Source organism: Bos javanicus, chromosome 28 (assembly GCF_032452875.1).
Source record: "Bos javanicus breed banteng chromosome 28, ARS-OSU_banteng_1.0, whole genome shotgun sequence".
NCBI classification, from domain to species: Eukaryota; Metazoa; Chordata; class Mammalia; order Artiodactyla; family Bovidae; genus Bos; species Bos javanicus.
Window position 1 is genome coordinate 20,469,142 of NC_083895.1, and position 24,551 is coordinate 20,493,692.

At 38.9% G+C, this 24,551-nt stretch overlaps 1 protein-coding gene and 1 pseudogene across 2 annotated transcripts in view; one reads left to right on the forward strand and one right to left on the reverse strand.

The window, feature by feature from the left end:
- Positions 1 to 24,551, forward strand: part of NRBF2 (nuclear receptor binding factor 2) — a 280,817-nt gene that overhangs the window by 44,992 nt on the left and 211,274 nt on the right. The gene's annotated exons all lie outside the window — the stretch shown is intronic.
- LOC133240232 (nicotinamide/nicotinic acid mononucleotide adenylyltransferase 1-like) lies at positions 17,765 to 18,393 on the reverse strand (annotated as a pseudogene).

Below are 24,551 nucleotides of genomic sequence, written 5' to 3' on the forward strand. Positions count from 1 at the left end.
TTCCACAGTTTATTGTGATCCACACAGTCAAAGGCTTTGGCATAGTCAATAAAGCAGAAATAGATGTGTTTCTGGAACTCTTGCTTTTTCCATGATCCAGCAGATGTTGGCAATTTGATCTCTGGCTCCTCTGCCTTTTCTAAAACCAGCTTGAACATCAGGAAGTTCACGGTTCACATATTGCTGAAGCCTGGCTTGGAGAATTTTGAGCATTACTTTACTAGTGTGTGAGATGAGTGCAGTTGTGAGGTAGTTTGAGCATTCTTTGGCATTGCCTTTCTTTGGGATTGGAATGAAAACTGACCTTTTCCAGTCCTGTGGCCACTGCTGAGTTTTCCAAATGTGCTGGCATATTGAGTGCAGCACTTTCACAGCATCATCTTTCAGGATTTGAAATAGCTCAACTGGAATTTCATCACCTCCACTAGCTTTGTTCATAGTGATGCTTTCCAAGGCCCATTTGACTTCACATTCCAGGATGTCTGGCTCTAGGTCAGTGATCACACCATCGTGATTATCTGGGTCGCGAAGATCTTTTTTGTACAGTTCTTCTGTGTATTCTTGCCACTTCTTCTTAATATCTTCTGCTTCTGTTAGGTCCATACCATTTCTGTCCTTTATTGAGCCCATCTTTGCATGAAATGTTCCCTTGATATCTCTAATTTTCTTGAAGAGATCTCTAGTCTTTCCCATTCTGTTGTTTTCCTGTTTCTTTGCATTGATTGCTGAGGAAGGCTTTTTTATCTCTCCTTGCTATTCTTTGGAATTCTGCATTCAGATGCTTATATCTTTCCTTTTCTCCTTTGCTTTTCACTTCTCTTCTTTTCACAGCTATTTGTAAGGCCTCCCCAGACAGCCATTTTGCTTTTTTGCATTTCTTTTCCATGGGGATGGTCTTGATCCCTGTCTCCTGTACAATGTCACGAATCTCATTCCATAGTTCATCAGGCACTCTATCTATCAGATCTAGGCCCTTAAATCTATTTCTCACTTCCACTGTATAATCATAAGGAATTTGATTTAGATCATACCTGAATGGTCTAGTGGTTTTCCCTACTTTCTTCAATTTCAGTCTGAATTTGGCAATAAGGAGTTCATGGTCTGAGCCACAGTCAGCTCCTGGTCTTGTTTTTGCTGACTGTATAGAGCTTCTCCATCTTTGGCTGCAACGAATATAATCAATCTGATTTCGGTGCTGACCATCTGGTGATGTCCATGTGTAGAGTCTTCTCTTGTGTTGTTGGAAGAGGGTGTTTGTTATGACCAGTGCATTTTCTTGGCAAAACTCTATTAGTCTTTGCCCTGCTTCATTCTGTATTCCAAGGCCAAATTTTCCTGTTACTCCAGGAGTTTCTTGACTTCCTACTTTTGCATTCCAGTCCCCTATAATGAAAAGGACATCTTTTTTGGGTGTTAGTTCTAAAAGGTCTTGTAGGTCTTCATAGAACTGTTCAACTTCAGCTTCTTCAGCGTTACTCGTTGGGGCATAGACTTGGATTACTGTGATATTGAATGGTTTGCCTTCGAAACGAACAGAGATCATTCTGTCGTTTTTGAGATTGCATCCAAGTACTGCATTTCGGACTCTTGTGTTGACCATGATGGCTACTCCATTTCTTCTGAGAGATTCCTGCCCGCAGTAGTAGATATAATGTCTTAACAATAAAAGTATCTTAACAATCACCTAATCTAATCCAGAATGGAAAACTGAGAGCTGATTTACCCAGTCATTTATTCAGTAGACAGCAAGATGGAACCCCTTACCCAGATCTTCTAAGATGTCATTGCCATGAACAGGTTGAATCTGGCATGAACCCAGACATGAAGACAGTATGGAAAAGTTGGCTAGGGGACACAGGGAGAGATGTCCACATTGTTTTCCCCTCCATAGCAATCTCTCCTTAATCAGCTCAGGAATGTATTGATTCTGGCTCATCTGTTCTTTTTCAGGAACTTAGACAATGACTTCAGCTGTTATCTTATCTCATTAAGATCTTGGCACCATAAATCCATTTGTTTTCAGGTACAGGTGAGCATATAGATACTGACTGACATAATCTGCAGGATTTGATTTCTGGTTATCCTCCCAGTCATGATTTACCTCGGTTGGTTCAAGCAAATTATAACCAGTCTGGGGTCACTGGTGCCATTCCTCTACAACAGGCTGTATTTTGTTTCATGGCCACAGACTGGATTTTGAACTCTCACCAGGCATCTCACAAAGAGATGGCCTAATTTACAATGTGGGGAGGGTGTGAGGGGATCAGTGACTTACAAACAACTTGATGTTCATTGCATGACCGTTGGCATTGATTCAAGTGCTGCCATATATAACTAGATACTGATACCCTGTGGCATTTTGGGAAAATGCATATTGCCAGGACTTTGGGACAAGTGATGGGCAACAGAAATATAGTGCAGGCAACACATAATTTAAAATGTGTTAGTTGCCGCGTAAAAAAAAAAAAGTTTTTACTATTTTTACAGGAAATAGATGAATTGATATTAATAATAAATTTTATTTAACCCATTATGTCCAAAATGTTATAATTTTATTTAACATGTAATCAACATAAAAGTTATTGAGGTATTCTTATATTCATACTACCTTCAAAATCTAGTATAGATTTTATATTTACAGAACATCATCTCAATGTATACATAATATTTACAATTAAAAAAGACTCCTGTACCCAAGCTGTTCCAAATGTACTTAAAAGCTTTCCAACAACTTAATTATCTAAAAATCACTTCCTTTAATATTTTGCATCTACATTGACAAAACTGTTTTTTAAGAAGATTTAATTTGACTTTGAATCAAAAGCATATCAGTTTCAAAGCTACATCTGTCCAAGATAAATAAATTGACTCCCTCCAGTATCCTTTCAGGATTATTAACATCCCATTCAACAAAGTATTTAATAAGTTGAAATACAGCTTTAAATTTATCATGTGTTTAAATTTTTTTTTAAATTTTGGCAGCCAATTTTCATGAAAATACTCTACATATTGATTCATGTTATTAAAAACTGTCATTAATTTGTATTATGAAAAGTTTTCATTTCAACATAAATTGTTCTGTCTACCTTGAATTTTCCTTTCTCTTGGAGTTTCAAATTTAACTCATTCATATGCACTGTAATAACAGGGAGAAAATGTAAATCCCACTGGTCATTTTTTTCCTTTGAATACTTGGAAAGCGTTCCTTTTTTCCAAGACAATCATAGTTAATACAGTAAATGTGGAAAGCTCATCCACAACTCAACCAGTGAGCATTGGCAAAGAACATAAGATCATTAAACTCATTGTCTTCTATTTCTTTCAACAGTTCCATAAACCTCTGATGATTCATAGCATTTGCACATATATTAAAAGATTTTAACAACTATAACAGTCATAGAGTCTGCCTCAGTAAACCGAGTACATGAATTTTCAATAGATATCTTACATGTCATGTAAGGAAAACTTTAGTCACTTGTTTTAAAATTCCAATAAATTTGAATTTTTTACCTAATGCAATTGGAGCACCATCCACTATGATTAAAATGTATTTTTTTTTTTCTAAATCTAGCTGAAACTTCTCTTTGACAGATATAGAACACTCAAAGATGTACATCATGAGTTTGATTTTAGGTCACAAACTGACAACATTTCCTTAAGAAAAACGTAACTTCAGAATTAACTGGGCAGTATCTCTCATGTAGCATGGTATTTTAAGTTAAAGAAAAACATTTGCATTTTTTCAAAGTTTCAATCAAATGATCTTATTGTTAGAATGTTCACATTTGGGCATCTGTTTGGCATCATAATTAAAGCTCTCTCACGTTTTGTAAAATATCTTTTTTAGTCTTTTCCTTATAGTTTTCTATCAAAATCCCCATAACTGAAATAATAATTTCTTTTACTGTTGATCTATTGTATGTGTGTGTATGCACGTGCGTTTGAATGTGTTCAAGAGTCTAAGCAGTTTTACAACTGGCCAAAGGTAAAGCTCAGGTCCTCTTAAAAATCATTAAAAAAACTTTATCAGGCAACTTATTTCATCAAGCTGTTTGACTGTTAAGAGGAAACTTCTTATCAATTTCACTACAGTTTGCTAAAAATATCTCTGAATACTGTCCATTTTATAATCTTAAAAAGTAATTTTTTACACAAACAACAGCTTTTTCACTTTGCTTTGCCACAGGAAATAGCAAATGCCTTTCATGTGAAAATATGTAACATACCTTCTTCCAGTCTTTTTTTTTTTTTCCTTCACTGTTGTAACTGCTCCTGCATCTCCACTCAGTTCCCCAGTACTATGCCTTAATTTTAAAGTTCGTCCACATTTATTAATTGTTGTTGTTCAGTTGCTCAGTCGCATTGGACTCTTTGCAACCCTGTGGACTGCAGCACGCCAGGTTTACCTATCCTTCACCATCTCCCGGAGTTTGCTCAAACTCATGTCCATTGAGTCAGTGATCCTATCCAACCATCTCATCCTCAGTCGCCCCCTTCTCCTCCAGCCCTCTATATTTTCCAGCATCAGGGTCTTTTCCAGTCAGTCAGCTGTTCTCATCAGATGGCCAAAATATTGGAGCTTCAGCTTCAGCATCAGTCCTTCCAATGAATACTTGAGGTTGATTTTCTTTAGGATTGATTGGTTTTATCTCCTTGCAGTCCAAGGGACTCTCAAGAGTCTTCTCCAGCACCACAGTTCAAAAGCATCAATTCTTTGGCATTCAGCCTTCTTTATAGTCCAACTGTCACGTCCATGCATGACTACTGGAAAAACCATACCTTTGAGTAGATGGATCTTTGTCGGCAAAGTAATGTCTCTGCTTTTTAACATGCTGTCTAGGTTTATTATAGCTTTTCTTCCAAGGAGCAAACATCTTTTGATCTCATGGCTGCAGTCACCATCCACAGTGACTTTGGAGCCCAGGAAAATAAAGTCTGTCACTGTTAACATTGTTTTCCCATCTGTTTGATCTATTTGTCATGAAGTGATGGAACCAGGTGCCATGATCTTCATTTTTTCAAGTTGACTTGTAAGCCAATTTTTTCACTCTCCTCTTTCACCTTCATCAAGAGGCTCTTTAATTCCTCTTCACTTTCTGCCATAAGTGTGGTGTCACCTGCATATCTGAAGTTGATATTTTCACCTAGAAAATTAATTTAGTTATATTACAATTAAAATAGTAAGCATTTCAGTTTGTATCCCTGTAATGTGCAATCTGAATACAATAATCAAAGAAATGTGTTGTTGTGTTACATTGATGCATAGAAAAAATAATTTTAATCAATCCTTTGATTATGCATTTATATATAACACTAGGAAGGACACATGTGCTCAACACATCCACTATAACACAGTGTAATACATGATACAAGAAAGTAGAATATAGTCCTACCAAAGCAAAAAGTATCTTACACTGCTTCATTTTTAAAATTAAAGCTTGTTAAAACTAAACAATCGCTTAAACATTCACTTCCTAAGTCATCCTAGCCACATGTGACTGCTGCTGCTGCTGCTAAGTCGCTTCAGTCGTGTCTGACTCTGTGCGACTCCATAGATGGCAGCCCACCAGGCTCCCCTGTCCCTGGGATTCTCCAGGCAAGAACACTGGAGTGGGTTGCCATTTCCTTCTCCAATGCATGAAAGTGAAAAGTGAAAGTGAAGTCACTCATTCGTGTCTGACTCCTCGCGACCCCATGAACTGCAGCCCACCAGGCTCCTCCGTCCATGGGATTTTCCAGGCAAGAGTACTGGAGAGGGGTGCCATTTCCTTCTCCGAGCCACATGTGACTAGTGGTTACCATAATGGACAGCATAATTGTGGAACTTTGTGGACTGTATCCAGTTTGTGAATTTACCTATGTTTGTTGTTTTCGTTTGTCAAATTTGTTATTTCAAATTTCAGGTTACATTTTAAAGGTCCTAAACTCTTTCCTGGGACTTCCCTGGTGGCTCAAAGGTTAAAGCATCTGCCTGGAATGCGGGAGACCGGGGTTCGATCCCTGGGTCGGGAAGATACCCTGGAGAAGGAAATGGCAACCCACTCCAGTACTCTTGCCTGGAGAATCCCATGGAAGGAGGAGCCTGGTAGGCTACAGTCCATGGGGTCACAAAGAGTTGGACAAGACTGAGCGACTTCACTTACTTAACTCTTTCCTACTGACCTTGCTCGCTTCTCTAGAAACCGTTGCTTGTTGAGGATTAGGAAGTAATGAGACAATAGACATGGCATTCAGGCTTTCACAGCAGAAATGGAAAGGAATGAGAAAACATTTACATTCTCACCTGTACTTTCAATTTCTAAGAACATTCAGGATTCGTTATATTTTCTTTAAAACCTGTGGGGATAAAAATCGAAAAACATTTTTTTAATGTAAAGACACTTTTTTTGTTAAATTAGTAAAAACCTTTTTATTTTTCTATAATTTCCATTCCTACCTATTTCTAATTCATTCATAGTCCTTCCTTGCAAGTAAATAATTTAACCATTTTTATACCTAGGTCCCTTTAAGGAGTCAAGCCTTCACCATTTCTGGCATTTTGAAATCATCAGAACAGACACAGGTCAAAAAATATTTAGGTGGATTTTTCCATAGTACCTTAACATCTCTGTTCCGTGTACATAATGAAATATTGAGAATTACAAGTATAATATGTCATTTCCCAATACTTGATGCTTCTTATGAGCCTCGACTGGACAGTCAAAGCAAAGAAGAATCTTTTAAAATGACCAAGTCCCCAGAGTTCCATGTGGGTTCCTAATCTCCCAGAAGCCCAATGTGATATCCACATTGAAGAAAATCCTCTCTGCTGTGGATCAACTCTTGTCGAGGACAGTTCTTGGCCTCTGTGGTCTGCCTCCTTCTCTCTATTCCAGGAGAGGTTCTCTACTTTTCTCTCAGGTCTCTCCATACAGAATAGACTGGTATCTTCTTCTCCTTTATGAGATTCATCTCATGACTGAAAGAAGTTTCTCAGCCAAAGGACCCTGCTATACCACTCTAATCAAGGCCTCAGAAATTAGTTAATGAGGACATGAGTAGATAATAAAGGACAATAAAGATATTACATCATTTGACAACAGGATGCCAGCCCTCAAGGAGATCACAGACCAATTAAGGAAGACAAAGGACACACTTGTGACCTGTCTTAAGAAAACTTATCAACAAGCACAAAGTAGGGTGTAGAATGGACTAAATTTTCAAAACGCCGAGGGAGACAAGATAAAGGTGATAAAGGCTCAATACCAAAAACCTTTAATTGGGGACATTGAAGCTGGCCTTATGCACAGATGTTTTTTCCATAGAACAGTTTCAGGAAAACAGATGTTTACTCCATGTCCCTCTCCTCTGGATACTTTTTTTTTTAAATACAATTTTTAAAGATTATGCTCCATTTATAGTTGTTACAAAATATTGGCAATATTTCCTATGTTGTACAATCCATCCTTGTAGCCTGTCTTACACCTAATAGCTTATACCCTTACTTCCCCACTCCTCTACTGCCATTCCCCTGGACTAGTAACCACTACTTTGCTCTCTATTTCTGTGAGTCTGCTTCTTTGTTTGTTCTATTCACTAGTTTGTTGTATTTTTAGCTTTATTTTTAAATATGTATTTATTTATTTACTGCACTGAGTCTTAGCTGCAGTACATAGGATCTTTGATCTTCATTGGTGCATGCAGATCCTTTTTTTTTTTGCAGCGTGTGGAATCTTTTAGTTGGGGCATTCGAACTCTTTAGTTGCTGCATGCTAAGTTTTAGTTACTGCATATAGGATCTAGTTACCTGAGCAATGATCAAACCCAGGCTACTTGCGTTGGGAGCACAGTCTTAGCCACTGGACCACCAGGAAGTCCTTGCTGTATTTTTTAGATTCTACATATAGAATACAGTATTTGTCTATTTCTGACTTATTTCACTTAGTGAGCATACTGCCTGCCCAACTTTCCCAGGTAAATAATTCCTCTGAGTTGAAGTGCTGAAGGGTGCTATTTAATTAGAAATGTTAATAGACAAGGTTAACGTGTTAAGTTGTTTTGTTACTGCCAATGATATAATTGGATTATTAGATTAGTTGACCAGTCAGCTGGTTCTGAGGGAATGGGACCCAAAGGGAAGCATTTTGACAGGAGAGTGAGGTGAGACAATGGAACAGTGGTCTGCACAGTGCTCAGGATGGAAAGACAGCTCAGGACTCAGAGCTGACGGAGAAGCCAAAAGACCTACAGTGCTACAAGGCAAGGCCATCAACTGGTGGGCAAGGAAGGGAAGAACGGAAAAGCATGTCCCAGCTTGCTAGAGGCCTTTGGAGTTCACAGGGCCACTCATTTGCCACCCCAATTAAAGATGCTCCGCTCCCTGCCTGGCCTTGCTGTGGTTTTCCCAAACAAAAGCGGCGTTGTTGTTGGGTGAGCACCGGGGCCTGGAAGGAGCTGTGAGTGTGAGGACTTCCTGGCTGCAGCCTTTCTCCTCTAAATGCCTAGCTGGGACCTCTTGGTCCCAAGCCTTTTATCTCCCGTGTTTCATCTGATTCTCATTGGGTATATTCTGTAATTTGCTTTGTCAACTGCCTCTCCCAAGGAATTATTCCCTCTTGATCTTTCACTCTACAATTCCTTTTTTTGTTTGGTTCAAAATGTAGTTTTTAATTAATCTTTTAGCTTAAACACTTATCAAAAGTCAAAGACTCTAAAATGTTATGTCACTAGAAAGAGCAGTTCCTTGCCTTTCCCACTTCACCCACATGCAATTATATCTTTTAGTGATTTTTTTCCCCTCTGATTGACCCCCAAATTGTTACATAACATAAATATACTGTTACTTAATTCTTCAATTATGGACATTGTCTGTTGGCTTCTTGTTATAGTACAGGAAGGCTTAGCTCTGTTTCATATCCTTCTCCTCCCTCATCCTCTCCATTAGTTACATGATAATGTTTGGGTATTAATGCATTTTGAGTATTTTAGCTGTTATGATTAAGCAAATACTGCTTACTGATAAGCCACACAGTATATACTATGATTATGTTCCTGATGTAATTTTTTTCTCTCTCCTGGAGTTAATAATTACTTCATTTTTAAAATTTGCTTAGGTTAAAAATATGACCTGTTTCGTGAATTTGCACGTCCCTTTGGGCAAGGACCACGTTGAGCTGCTTCTTGTCTTTTCAGTTGGGATACACATGCTTCCAAAGTAAATGCTTTCATGCTGCTTTGAGTCTTGGTGGCTGTTTCTCTTTTGTTCAAAACCCCATAAAACCTTGTCCTTCTCGATGACAAAAGTCACCCCAGATCACAGGACCAAAACCAAGCTGTACACACAACTGATGCTACATAAATACATAAATATCCCCATTTCGTTTGTTGTCCGTGATTTTGTCTATATCCAGCTCCCGCCAACACCTTTGCATGTTGCAGCAAACCAAGTTTTACTTATCAGTGTTGCACACAATGAGGCAAAAAGTCACACACATCCTGTGAAGCAAGACCAGCCCTTTACACTGACTCTCATAGTCCTCAAGATGCAGTATAACTCTAGCAACTGGACATAAGGCTTGTGGAAACCTCATCCTTCTGGAAGATAATCTTAAATTTAGGAACAAACAGGTAGCGTCTTAGAACCTGCAGAGGAAAACAGCTTGTCCCAAAGTGTGGGCCCTCACTCTGAGCTTACTGGATCTCCTTTGGCACACAGTTATAGGAGACGTGATTATTTCACAGTCTTAAGTAAGTTAAAAGTAGTGACAAACTAAAAAGAGGTGTTAATAGAGGTAGACACAAGAGCAGCAGGAGAAAGAAAGTTGCTTGACCTTAAAGAATAACAAAGAAAACAAAACAAACAAAAACCAAAATGTGAAAATCATAATTGTGTTTAGTTAGTATCAAAGCAGATGTTTGTAATTATGACTTCTGTATCATTCAAAAGGCATTCTAAACATATTTCTCAAATGTGAAGTCCTGGTACTTGCTAGAGTGCACATGGATTATCTAGAAATACATGTAATATTTCACCCTTTGTGATGTCAGATAAACAGGTAGGTTAAGTTCCATTTGACCTTAATTCAGTGGCAATGCCAATGGCAAACTTCTATGGCCTGGAAAAGACCTTCTTTCTTTTTTTTTTTTTAATATAAATTTATTAATTTTAATTGGAGGCTAATGTGAGAGTTGGATTGTGAAGAAAGCTGAGCACCGAAGAATTGATGCTTTTGAACTGTGGTGTTGGAGAAGACTCTTGAGAGTCCCTTGGACTGCAAGGAGATCCAACCAGTCCATTTTGAAGGAGATCAGCCCTGGGTGTTCTTTGGAAGGAATGATGTTAAAGCTGAAACTCCAGTACTTTGGCCACCTCATGCGAAGAGTTGACTCATTGGAGAAGACTTTGATGCTGGGAGGGATTGGGGGCAGGAGGAAAAGGGGACAACAGAGGATGAGATGGCTGGATGGCATCACCAACTCGATTGATGTGAGTTTGAGTGAACTTCCGGAGATGGTGATGGACAGGGAGGCCTGGCGTGCTGCGATTCATGGGGTAGCAAAGAGTCAGACATGACTGAGTGACTGAACTGAACTGAATTACTTTACAATATTGTATTGGTTTTGGCATACATCGACATGAATCTGTCACGGGTGTACACGTGTTACCCATCCTGAACCCCCTCCCACCTCCCTCCCCATACCATCCCTCTGGGTTATCCCAGTACATCAGCCCCAAGCATCCTGTATCATGCATCAAACCTGGACTGGCGATTCATTTCACATATGATAATATACATGTTTCAGTGCCATTCTCCCAAATCATCCCACCCTCGCCCTCTCCCACAGAGTCCAAAAGACTGTTCTATACATCTGTGTCTCTCTTGCTGTCTCGCATACAGGGTTATCGTTACCATCTTTCTAAATTCCATATTATATGCATTAGTATACTGTATTGGTGTTTTTCTTTCTGGCTTACTTCACTCTGTATAATATGCTCCAGTTTCATCCACCTCATTAGAACTGATCCAAATGTATTCTTTTTAATGGCTGAGTATAGTTCTCAGAAACTTTACCTACAGGGTTATAAGAAATAAATTTGAGTAAAACCAAAGGGATTTGTTTTACTCTTTGTCAACAGAACCTGCAATAAAAATTTTGTTTGATAGTGGCATCCTTTCCTGAGCTTTCATATAACGAATAAAAATGTCTAATATCTTAGCAGTTTGTGAATTAATCAGAACAGACCTTCAGTTACAGAAAGCTGATGGCTATATATTATATCCCTCTTTCCAACCAAAAAGTCAGAACCTGTCAGTAGAGGAGGAAGTGGCTACACTGGAACCAGGTTAGAAATGGAGAGTCACAGTCTCACGGTCACACTTGGCCACCAAAACTGGGTTGGAAATACTTCACATTAAAAAATCTATCTGGAGTCAAGTTCAGGAAAAAACTTTGCTTTCCCTAAGGAGTATACATTTTCTTGTCCAAACTGAAAAACACATGTGTGATTGTTTATGTTTTTCCTCCCTCTTGACTATCAGTTTCATGGTGTAGAGAATATCTGCTCATTATATCCTTAGAACTTAGTACAGTGCTTAATACCTAATAGATACTTAATAAGCTGCTACTGAATTAATGCTATTGAATCATATTTCTTTTTCATGTCATCACCAGGAAACTCTGGGCTAAACGTATAACTTACCACTACTATGTTACTAGGTTGAATGGTACTCAGTTCTCTATTTTTCTCATTGTCCTTACTTTCTATTTTAATATTAATTCCCTCTGACATATGTTTTTATCTTTGATTATTTTATTTCATGTTTTTCAGCTACAGGCCACCTTAAATCAAGTGTTGAACAGAGCATAAAATAATTTTTATTATTAAAAATGAGTTATTTGCTACTACCAACAGAAACATTCTATTAAGTCTGATAAGAATTGCCTAATTCTAAAAAGACTAATTATAATTACTGTCACCTAATTTTTCCTAGAATAAAATACTGAGAAGGACTTGAGATTTTCCTTGGAACTTATACCCACTTACTCTAATGGTAACCAACAGTTACTAAATACTAGTCTCTATGCCAGACATCTCACTTGTACTAACTCATTTAATCTTCACAACTCCTCTCAGGCACTAAGAATGTGTCTCAAAGAAGGAAAGACAGTGTTACTAAAATTGGATGATTATCTGATTTATCAATAAGGAATTTATCAGTCCATAACACAGTATAACAAAAGTCCATTACAATAGCAGATTGGATAAGTAAAGGCTTATTTTTCTTTGGCCAAAAAAAAAAAAAAAATACAACTGGAGGGTATTTCAAAGTTGGCAAAGAAGATCTACAGTGCTATCAGACTCTTATCTTTCCATTAAGCATCTTTTGTACATCATCGTGCCCTTTGCTTCATGGTCCAAGATGGCAGCACTATCTCTGTTCTTCCATCTGCAGTCTGGTAGGAAGAAAGGGAAAGGCAAGAAGCAAAAAAATGTTTGCTAGCTGAGCCTGTTTCCTTTAACACAAGAACAATAGCTTTTCCTAGATGCCTCACCAGATGACTTTCACTTATCTCATTGGCCAGAATGAGGTCACATCACTATTTCTTTTGCTTATAAGAGAAGTTGGAACTGTGGTTTGACACAGAGGTAAAGAATTCGCTGCCAGTGTTGGAGACATGGGTTTGATCCCTGGGTTGGGAAGATCACCTGGAATAGGAAATGGCAACCCACTCAGTATTCTTGCCTTGAGAATCCTCTGGCCAGAGGAGCCTGGCGGACAAGACTGAGTGACTGAGCACGGACGGGAAATGTGTTTCTAGGCAAGGCATATTGCTATCCCAAGTAGAATCAAAGTCCTAAGTGTCTCCCCTCTCCCTTTCCCCTCTATCTCTCCTCTCCCCCCTCCTCTCTCCCTCCCCTTCCCTTTCCTCCCCATTTTCAACCTCCTAACATGAATCTCCGGAGAAGGCAATGGCACCCCACTCCAGTACTCTTGCCTGGAGAATCCCATGGATGGAGGAGCCTGGTAGGCTGCAGTCCATGGGGTCGCAAAGAGTCAGACACGACTGAGTGACTTCACTTTCACTTTTCACTTTCATGCATTGAAGAAGGAAATGGCAACCCACTCCAGTGTTCTTGCCTGGAGAATCCCAGGGACAGGGGAGCCTGGTGGGCTGCCATCTCTGGGGTCGCACAGAGTCAGACATGACTGAAGCAACTTAGCAGCAGCAGCAGCAGCAACATGAATCTCTGGAGAACTCCTCTCTCCCCTCTCCCCCTCCCCCTCTATCAACGGTATCTCTAATGTTCTCAAATATGAGTAAGCAATAGTAATATATCATGGAAATTAAAAGAAGGTCAGACTGTATAGAAATAATAGAGTTGAGTCTATTTTTATTCTAGTGTTACTTAAGCATAAGAAAAAATTTTGGTTTTCACTGTGCTAAAGGTGTATAACCAATGTCTTACATATGATCATATATGTTATAATGTCTCTGTGCATTGAGATATCACCAGATATTCTGTACTAAGAGAATTTCTGATGTGCCTTGCAGATATCCTTGTCCAAAAAGGCTTAAAATTCATCAACGTATTTAAATCTTCACACGCACACAAAGACAAAAAAAAAAGTAGTGTTAAGCAGTCAGGACTCAAGTAAGTGAAGAACATTTAGTGATAATCAGGATTAATTTTGAGGAAGATGATACTGTTGGGGTTTTAGAAAGAATAAACAACAGACATAATGAAATATCTGCAGCATTTTTTTTCCATTTATGTGGAGGGAGTTGTTTTCCCAACAAGGTGTGATATCTTGTTATATAAATATTAAATATAATTCTTATAATGACAATGGGGAAGAAAACTTCAAACACTCTATGGTTTAAATTAAGTTTATCTCCTTCATCCAAATCCCTCTTTAGCTAGATAAGAGAACTATAATTCCTACAAATTCTAAAAGACTGGAATCTAAGAATGGGTTGAAGTTTTTTTGAATGACATCGTGATGCAATATAAGTGCTCAGTAGTATTCTCTACAGAAAAAAAAAAAAACAATAAAAATATACAAATATTAACAAATAGCTTTCAAATGGTCAGAACTAGATAGCTGAAATGAAGGCATTGGGTCTCTTGCTGCTGCTGCTGCTGCTGCTAAGTCTCTTCAGTCGTGTCCAACTCTGTGCGACCCCACAGACGGCAGCCCACCAGGCTCCCCAGTCCCTGGGATTCTCCAGGCAAGAACATTGGAGTGGGTTGCCATTTCCTTCTCCAATGCATGAAAGTGAAAAGGGAAAGTGAAGTCGCTGAGTCGTGTCCAACTCTTAGCGACCCCATGGACTGCGGCCCACCAGGCTCCTCTGCCCATGGGATTCTCCAGGCAAGAGTACTGGAGTGGGGTGCCATTGCCATCTCTGATTGGGTCTCTTAGAAGATGTTAATTGCATTCTGCTTTTCATTTTATCTTCTTTGGGTTTGATTGGTTTTTACAGGAGCATGGTTTGAGGGAGAATTCAAGGTATTTGGTTTCTGTGAGGCCAGCAGTTCTGTGCTTTTATCGTGTCCCAATCAGGATGCCTTCTCCCCACTGTTGAAAACCTGTCTTCTTCAAGCCTGCACCTTCAGAATCTTCCCTGATACCCTCTGTCTACCCTTCTTCCCTTCCCTATATCTAGTTGAGTTCATCATGGTGTTGTCTGTATCATGACCTTTTAATTTATCGTACAAACTAGGACTATTAAATGTTATGCTAGCTCAACAGAAGTCAATCAGGAGTAACCCAGACAACCCAGGTGTGTGGTCACCCTACTTATTTGGTCCAGAAACCTCTGACATCCATAAGGGAAATATTCCCATAACTGTCAAGAGGTCAAAATCATGAAAGTGGGTTCAGATTTCTTCTGGAAAGTTCCTTCCCAGTCATGTCTGACTCTTTGTGACCCATGGACTGTAGCCTATCAGGCCCCTCTATCCATGGGATTTCCCAGGCAAGAATACTGGAATGGATTACCATTTCCTTCTCCAGGGGATCTTCACAATCCAGAGACCGAACCCAAGTGTCCTGCATTGTAGGTGGGTTCTTTACCCACTGAGCCACAAGAGTTGTCTCCTAAATCCTATTTGCATTTAAACACATACCTGTCTGGACATCACCTGTACACTAAGAAAACTTCCTTTTTGAGTTTTGTCTCTCATTTGATGGCCATATCTTCACCAAAAAAAACCAAACAAAACAAAACACCTTTAAAGACTTCATGTGACAGGGGGTGGGAGAGGATTCTGGTCTGTCTGCTGGGTTCACAAACCAGCTAAGAGATGAACCCCCTCTTAGCAGCACCAGGCACACAGTTAAAATTCCTACCTCAGCAAAGTGCCGAATTGATGTCATGATCCTCCTTGTCATTTCTCACAAGGTAAATCATGAATGTTGAATGTATAGTAATTATATAGTGCCTGGATTCTTTGAGATTCAAAGTGTCATGGTTTCAGTGAAGTCCTTGCTCAAGCATTTGAGCTGCTGTCCTGCTAGTTCTTAGAGAAAAGCTGTAGACTAGTCCGCAGGAATCCCAGTGACCCATTTCCTCAAAGAGATAGAGTGGCTTTTTTCTATCTCTGTGTTAATATTTAAGACTATTTATGCCCAGAACTCCAACTTTCTCCTCACCACCAAATTTCTGAGAGACTTGTCTACACTCTTGCTGTACATTTCTCACTCCACAACCTTCTGGCTCCCTCACCCTCTGTACCATGAAAACTGTTCTGACAAGGGCCAGCAGTGCTTGGGAAAGTCACTGGAAACTTTTTCAGGTTTTATTGTATATGAACTCTTCCCACTGAGCAATTCTTCTCTGATGTTTTCTTCCTTTGGCTTCTGGCATGTCCCTCTCTTCTGGTTTTTGGTCTTATCTACTGACCTTCTACCTTCAGTCACCTCTTGAGTATCAGTGTTCTCCAGGTTCTGTTTTGGGGTATCTTTTCTCCCCACCCTCACATTCTTCCTTGGCAAACAGTGATTCCTTCAGCTTCAACCACTACTAAAAAACCAGTGATCATGAGTTGTAGATTTTGTAAACAGCACAAAATTAATCCACTTTACTTCTATTGTAAAAATTGCTCTCATTATACAGTTAAATGGGATTTGATTTTTAGAATTTCATGGAATTTCTCCCATAAATATTCAGATCCCCCTGTCTGCGTAACCTGTCACATTATCCTTTGTGTATGAATATTTCGTTAGGTAATTTATCTGAGTTCAAATCTCAACTCTACCACTTACTAGTATGAACTTGGACAATGAATTATGTAACCTCTCTGTGCCTCTCTGGCTTCCTTTTCCTGTAAAATGGGGTTAATAATAGGAAATCCTACCTCGTGTAGTTATAGGGAAGATTACAGGAGCTAAACTATAATCAAAGTATTTGGAACATGCCTAGCACTTGAAGTCCTGTTAGCTGTTGTTATTTTATGTGGTCACCTTACCTATATAGTGAAGACTTCTATGATTTTCTGTGAGATCTATCATCTTTCATGAGCATTAAATGACCTGTTCTCATGGAGATCCCATAGATAGCTCAACTGCAACATGTCCAACACTGAATTTGTCCTTTTTTCCCAGTTGGTCCCCTCTTCTTTTCCTTGACTGCGTGAATGGTATCAGTTATCACTCTCCACCCAGTCATGAAATATCAGTTTTACTCTCAACTACTCGCTTTCATCCATCTGATTGGTCATGTCGCTTCTGCCTTCCAAATGCCATAGACTGGGCCCATTTCTCCACTGCCACTCATCATCTCCCTTCCTTTTCTAACTCAATCTACTTCAGGTCAGTAGTCTGGTCACGTTGCTGTTGTTGTTTTTCAGTCGCTAAGTCATGTCTAACTCTTTGCAACTCCATAAACTGCAGCACTCCAGCCCTCCCTATCCTTCACTATCTCCTGAAGTTTGCTCAAACTCCTGTCCATTGAGTGGGTGATGCCATCCAACCATCTCATTCTCTGTCACCCCCTTTTCCTCCTGCCTTCAATCTTTCTCAGTATCAGGGTCTTTTCCAATAAGTCAGGTATTTATATCAGGTGGCCAAAGTACTGGAGCATCAGCTTTAGCATCAATCCCTCCAATGAATATTCAGAGTTGATTTCCTTTAAGATTGACTGGTTTGATCTCCTTGCAGTCCAAGGTCACATTACTCCACTGTTAACGGTCTTTCAAGGCACTCCACTGTCTGTAACAGGGCTATGTAATGCAATTTTCTGCAGTGATGTTAATCTGTGCTCTCCAGTACCGTTGCCACTAGATGCATGTGGCTACTGAGTACTTGAAATGTGGCTACTGAGTACTTGAAATGTGGCTCACAGAACGGAGGAAGTGAATTTTTAATTATGTTTAATTTTGATTAGTTTAAACATAAGTAACCTCCAAAACTTGTGGCTACCAAATTGGACAGCAGAGCTCTAGAGGACAGAGTTGGCCCAACCTGGCTTGGAAAACCTATATTCCCCATCCCCTATCCCCTACCCCAACAGTCTGCTTATTTTGTACTTTTATACATCTGTGTTTTTGTGTATGTTGTGCCCTTTGCCTACCAGGTCTTTCTTACCTTCTCAATCTGATGAACTTTTTTTTTTTTTTTTTTTTGGACAAACCTGATGTTAATTTGCTAATGATTTTTACCAAACTTTTAAGTTTTAGTTTATGAAACGGGGTCATAAGTACTTTCCTCCATTACTAATACCCTGATTATTTCAAATTCCAAAAATGGAAGTCCAAAACATCATGCTGTAGAGTTTCTTAGGAGTTAGCTTCTATAGTGTTTTTCTGCAAAGGAGCCAGGATAATCCCCAAATGCCTGTCTTCATTCACAGAGCCATACAAATTATATATTTCACTATATTCTTGGACAAGATCTGGTACCAAGTAGTGAATGCTCTGACCCCTTCTGAGGGCTTGCTGGGTCTCTGTGGTTGAGATGTCACTGGTGATCCGCTCATTCAGCAGCTGAACCTTGTTTCAATGTTTCCACAGCACATCAGGTTCATAGTTGAATTTCTAGCATTATTTCTAGCCCTAGTAATACATAGGAGCTCATAGTTTCCCACAATTTGGGTGAAATCCTCGTTCTTCCACAGATTGAGAACACCAAAGGACTCTGATATGTCTGCCCCACACAGCAACATTACCTTTGGAACACCTTTTGTTTTTGGCTCCAAGGATTTCTTTTGACTAAAATCTTGACTTTGTTAAGCTCACATCCTCTTCCATCCAGGTCTTTCTAGCATAGATGAACTTTACTGGTGATCATAGCTACTAGCCTCCAGTTCTCCTTGATGGGGTCTGAGCACCTTAGCAGTCTCTAGTCACTCCTTCTGAAGACTTTTCTGTGTATGCACTTCCACTCACTTTAAATTCTTAGTAGCAAGTCATCTGATGAACTCTTATTCAGCTTTGCAGCCTAGGTAAAATGTCACTTTCTCTCAGAAGCCTTTTCTGACATCAAATCCAGAGGCACACAGATTTACTCTTTCTTCTGTGCTCCCTTGCACTTTGCATTTATCACTGTTGTAATAGTTTTACCACATTATGTTTTAGCTATTTCTCTTCTCCTGAAAAAATTGTTGATCCTTGTAAAACAGTCCCTAACTCAGTATCTCAGACTTATTAAACATGCAAATGTGCTGCTGTTTAATCACTAAGTTGTGTCTGATTCTTTGCCACTGCATGGACTGCAGCCTGCCAGGCTCCTCTGTCCATGGGATTTCCCAGGCAAGAATACTGGAATGGGTTGCCATTTCCTTCTCCACGGGATCGTCCCAACACAGGGATTGAACCCATGTCTCCTGCTTGGCAGGTGGATTCTTTACCACTGAGCCACCTGGGAAGCCCTATTACACATGTGTTGAATGCATAAATAAATGAAACATTGAAAACTATACCTAAACTTTGGGTTCCTGGGCATTAGCAGTCTCGTATATTTCTCATCTTTAATCTCCTTCAGTCATTGGTACAGTGCCTGTCAAAATACCAATCGAAACAACTGATTTTGAAATGGGTTGGCCAGCAGTCCAGTGTTCACAACAGCACTATTTACAAAAGCCAAGACATGGAAGAAACCTAAGTGTCTGTCAACAGATGATGGATAAGGAAGATGTGGTATATATACACAATGAAGTATTTACTCAGCCAAGAAAAATAATGAAATAATGCCATTTACAGCAACATGGATGGATTTAGAGATTATAATACTAAGTGAAGTAAGTTAGACAGAGAAAGACAAATATCATATGATACCACTTATGTGTGGAATCTAAAAATATGATACAAATGAACTTATCTACAAAGCAGAAATAGACGTACAGATATAGAAAATAAGTTTATGGTTGCCACAAGGTGGGGAAAGTAAGGAGAGAATGATAAATTGGAAGGTTTGGATTATAATGTATACACTACTATGTATAAAATAGATAACAAGGACCTACTGCATAGCACAGGAAACTATACTCAGTATCTTGTGTATATGTATGTATGTATGTGTGTGTGTGCGTTTAACTGAATCATTTTTCCATACAACTGAAACTAACACAACATTGAAAATCAACTATATTTCAATAAAAATTTTTTAAATGAATTGGTGAAAGATTTGGGAGTAATTCTGACTCTAGATTCTGAAGGCTCTACTTCTTTACTAAATCAGGTCATCAGAAAGGCATGTATCTAACTTCTTCAGAAATATTAATACTAAGGACTACAATGTAATACTATGCCTTCATCTTTGTTGTTGTTACAGTAAGAAATGATCATGCTGATAAAAACTGTTGTTGTTGTTCAGTTACTAAGTTGTGTCCAACTCTTTGTGACCTCATGTACTGCAGCATGCCAGGCTTCTCTGTCCCTCACTATCTCCCGGAGTTTGCTCAAACTTATGTCCCTTGAGTCGGTGATGCCATCCAACCATCTCATCCTCTGTCACCTCCTTCTCCTCTTGACTTCAATCTTCCTCAGCATCATGGTCTTTTCTAATGAGTCAGTTCTTTGCATCAGGTGGCCGAAATCTTGGAGCTTCAGCATCAATCCTTCCAACGAATATTCAGGGTTGATTTCCTTTAAGATTGACTGGTTTGATCTCCTTACTGTCCAAAGGACTCTCAAGAGTCTTCTCCAACACCACAGTTCAAAAGCCTCAATTATTCAGCACTCAGCCTTCTTTATAGTCCAACTCTCACATCCATACATGACTACTGGAAAAAACCATAGCTTTGACTATATGAACCTTTGTTGGCAAAGTGATGCCTCTGCTTTTTAATATGCTATCTAGGTTTGTCATAGCTTTTCTTCCAAGGAGCAAGCATCTTTTAATTTCATGGTTTCAGTCACTATCTGCAGTGATTTTGGAGACCAAGAAAATAAAGTCTATCACAGTTTCCATTTTTTCCTCATCTATTTGCCATGAAGTGATGGGACTGAATGCCATGATCTTTGCTTTTTTGATGTTGAGTTTTAAGCCAACTTTTTCACTCTCCTTTTTCAGCTTCATCAAGAGGCTCTTTAGTTCCTCTTCACTTTCTGCCATTAAAGTGGTATCATCTGCCTATCTGAGGTTGTTGTTATTTCTCCCAGCAATCTTGATTCCAGCTTGTGCTTCATCCAACCCAGCATTTCTCATGATGTACTCTGTATATAAGTTAAATAAGTAGGATGACAATATATAGCCTTGACATACTCCTTTCTCAAATTTGAACCAGTTGGTTGTTTCATGTCCAGTTCTAACTATTGCTTCTTGTCCTGCATAAAGGTTTCTCAGGAGGCAAGTAAGGTGGTCTGGTATACCCATCTCTTTAAGAACTTTCTAGTTTGTTGTGATCCACACAGTCAAAGACTTTAGCGTAGTCGGTGAAGCAGAAGTAGATGTTTTTCTGGAATTTCCTTGCTTTCTCCATGATCCGGTGGATATTGATGATTTGATCTCTCATTCCCCTGCCTTTTCTAAATCCAGCTTGAACATCTGAAAGTTCTTGGTGCACATGCCGCTGAAGCCTAGCTTGAAGGATTTTAAGCATAATCTTGTTAGCATGTGAAATGAGTGCAATTGTATGGCAGCTTGAACATTCTTTGACATTACCTTTCTTTGGGATTGGAATAAAAACTGACCTTTTCCAGTCCTGTGGCCACTGTTGAGTTTTCCAAATTTGCTGTCATATTGAGTGCAGCGCTTTAACAGCATCATCTTTTAGGATTTGAAATAGCTCAGCTGGAATTCCATCACTTCCACTAGTTTTGTTCCTAGTAATGTTTCCACTTGACTTTGGACTCCAGAATGTCTGGCTCTAGGTGAGTGATCACACCATGATTATCTGGGTCATTAAGACATTTTTGTTCAGGTAAAAACTACTATATATAAAATAAACAGCAAAGTCCTACTGAATAGCTCAGGGAACTATATTTAATATCCTATAATAAACCATAATTGAAAATAATATGGAAAAGAATATGTATAACGGAATCAGTTTGCTGTATACCAGAAACTAATGCAACATTGTGTATCAACTGTGCTTCAATTGAAAAGAAAAAGAAATCATAATGCAGAGACAGGATTTTCAAGAAAATTCTGTTGAAGACTTTGTTCTGTGGTTCAAGACTCCTTAGAAAAACATACATGTGAGAATTCTTCTGCTAGGATAATACTGGAAAGATTTGATCCTTTGTAACATACTCGCACACATCCTTTCATTAGTTAATGACAGCTACATGGCACTTCACATTTCATTCTGGCTGCCAAAAAGCTCAGAATTAAGTCATATGTATCATAATTAGTAATCTCGATATTTTTAGTTTAAGCTCAAAGTAAATTCCATTCTTCAATCTCTGTCTTAGCTGTTTTTGGACCTGTGCAATTTGTTGTTAGTAGTCTCAGATCCTTTTGTATTATTAATATTCTTTTACATATTATAAATATTAAACAAAACATACAAGGTTTCCAATTTTAAATGGTCTGTTTGTATGTATCTGAATCTTCTCTCCAGCTGGTCATTTTCTTAGAGACAGGAACTCACTTTTTCTCTTCTGCTGCATCCTCTCTGTGGCTGTCACAGTTCTGCAGGCAGTCAGGGCTCAATAAATAGTTGTTGATTAACAGTATCCATGCTAATTAATTCAGCCAAAACAGGAGTGTTGTGATCTAATTCTAATACTAAAAAAACTACTTGTAAAGCTGAGTTACTATATTAATAAATCTTAAGACTGAAAACAAACACATGAAATTATGTTCAACCTCATTAACAATCAGAGAAATACAAATCAAAATACTGAACCACTGTTCTTGGACAGTCTTATTAGCAAAAAAATATTTAATGATAAGTTACTGGCAAGCATGCTGAGAAATAAGTGGAATTCTAATCACTAGAGGTGAGAGTGAATAACCTTTCTAGAAAGAAATTTGACAATATGGGTGAAATCTTCAAACATGCTTATATTTTTGATACTGCAATTGTATTTACCCTATAAAAACAATAGGTATGAAAAAATCATGTTCAAGGATCTTTTTACAGTATAAGTTATGATAGCAACAAAACTGAAATAACTGTCAGACAATAGAAAAGTGAAAATTTGTACAAATGTTATAATTTGGCAATGTTTATAGATACCTTCTATCTAGAAATCATTTTTCTATGAATTTACCCAAAACTAATATGTGAAATGACATATATGAGAGGATATTTATTTCAGCATTATTAAAAGTTTTCAGCTCTATGGAATTGGATAAGTAAAGCATGGAACCTCTGTGACAGAAGACTAGGCATCTTTCAACTTGCTGTTGTCAAGGGAAATTTATTGACATAGGAAAATGAACACAGTAAATTGAGATACAAATGTAGTTTTCAAAATAGCATTTATAGGATGTAATCATTTTTAAAATAAAAGCTATGTTAACATTTAGGTACGCCATTGTGCTTTTATATATTTTTCAAATTGTCTACAATGAACAAATAGTACTTGTTTAAAATTGAAAAACCTAGTGGAGGCAAGTATGCGTTTATGATTTTTAAAAATTCAGTTGGAAGCCGCTCACAATAAAATGGCACACCCTTCTGAAGAAAGCTGTTCTCTAGCTGTAGGTCAGGCACTTTACACTGTCTGGACTTAGGCACATTAATAGCAGCTCGATTAGGGCTTTCTGAAGTGCACTACCTAATAATGTGAACCGTGTTAGGAAGCTGGGATTACAGAGGCCGAAGGCTTCCATCACCTCAGAGCCTGGACACCAACCAGATGCTGCATAGCTAGAAGCCTCCCTCCAAAAAAGACCCTGGCCTCTAGGACTAAGGCAGGAGGATGCAAGAGAAAATGGCCTCATCACACTTCCTGTTTGGTTGCTGCATCCCAGTAAGTGGGCCTCCACCTTACCAAAAAAAGAAAAAAATGTGTAAAACATAGTGTTTTGTTTTCTAGCCAGTTTTGTAAATTAGTGTTTTGATGTACAAGGTAGTACTAAGAGATCTGACAAGAGTTAACATTGCCAGTAAAGTCCCAAATCTAGTCCCTTTTTAAAAATTTATTTTTATTTATTTATTTGGCTGTGTTGGGTCTTAGTCGCAGCATGCAAACTCTCAATTGTGGCATGTGGGATCTAGTTCCCCACCCAGGGATTGAACCAGGGCCCCCTGCATTGGGTCCAGTCTTAGCCACTGGACCCACCAGGAAAATTCCCCAAATCTAACCTCTTGTTCATTTTAATTCAGTTTGGAAAATGTTATTGAGCACCTTAACAGTTCAGGGACCCATACTAAATGACGCAGAGAATACAAAAGGCAAAATCCCATTCAGTGAGCACCTACCTTGAAGTTAGGGGCCAAATTTGGACTTCATATTCTTGATCTCTTTGTATATTCCCAATCACACTGAAAGCGAAAATCAAATGAACATCAAGTTGCTCAGTCGTGTCCAATTCTTTGCAACCCCATGGACTATACAGTCCTTGGAATCCTCTAGACCAGAGTACTGGACCAGGTAGCCTTTCCCTTCTCCAGGGGATCTTCCTGACACCGGGATCGAACACAGGTCTCCAGCGTTGCAGGCGGATTCTTTATCGACTGAGCCACCAGGAAAGCCCAAGAATACTGGAGTGGGTAGCCTATCTCTTCTCCAAAAGATCTCCCCAACCCAGGAATCGAACCAGGGTCTCCTACATTGCAGGCAGATTCTTTACCAGCTGAGCTATCAGGGAAACCCCACTGATAATCACCCCTCTGGGGGTCATTAATTTGATCCTCATTTAACAGATCACATAGAGGAACAGAGCAGATACAGATTTTGCCCAAGCCAGATACTAACTGGTGAAGCTAAAATCTGAGCTCAGATCAAGCTGATCCCAAAGCCCACATTTCCCCCACTATTTATCAATATACCGGCCTCTACTTTAGAGATTTACAAGTCATGCACACAAATATCTTTTAAAAAGTGGTTAGGCAGGAGGCAGGAATGTCCTATAAGCTCATTTCAAACATCTAAAGTAATTCAAAGGAAAGAGAGCACCCCTTCAGGGATACTGAATGAATGAACATCTTCACCAAAGGGAATGGCAGCA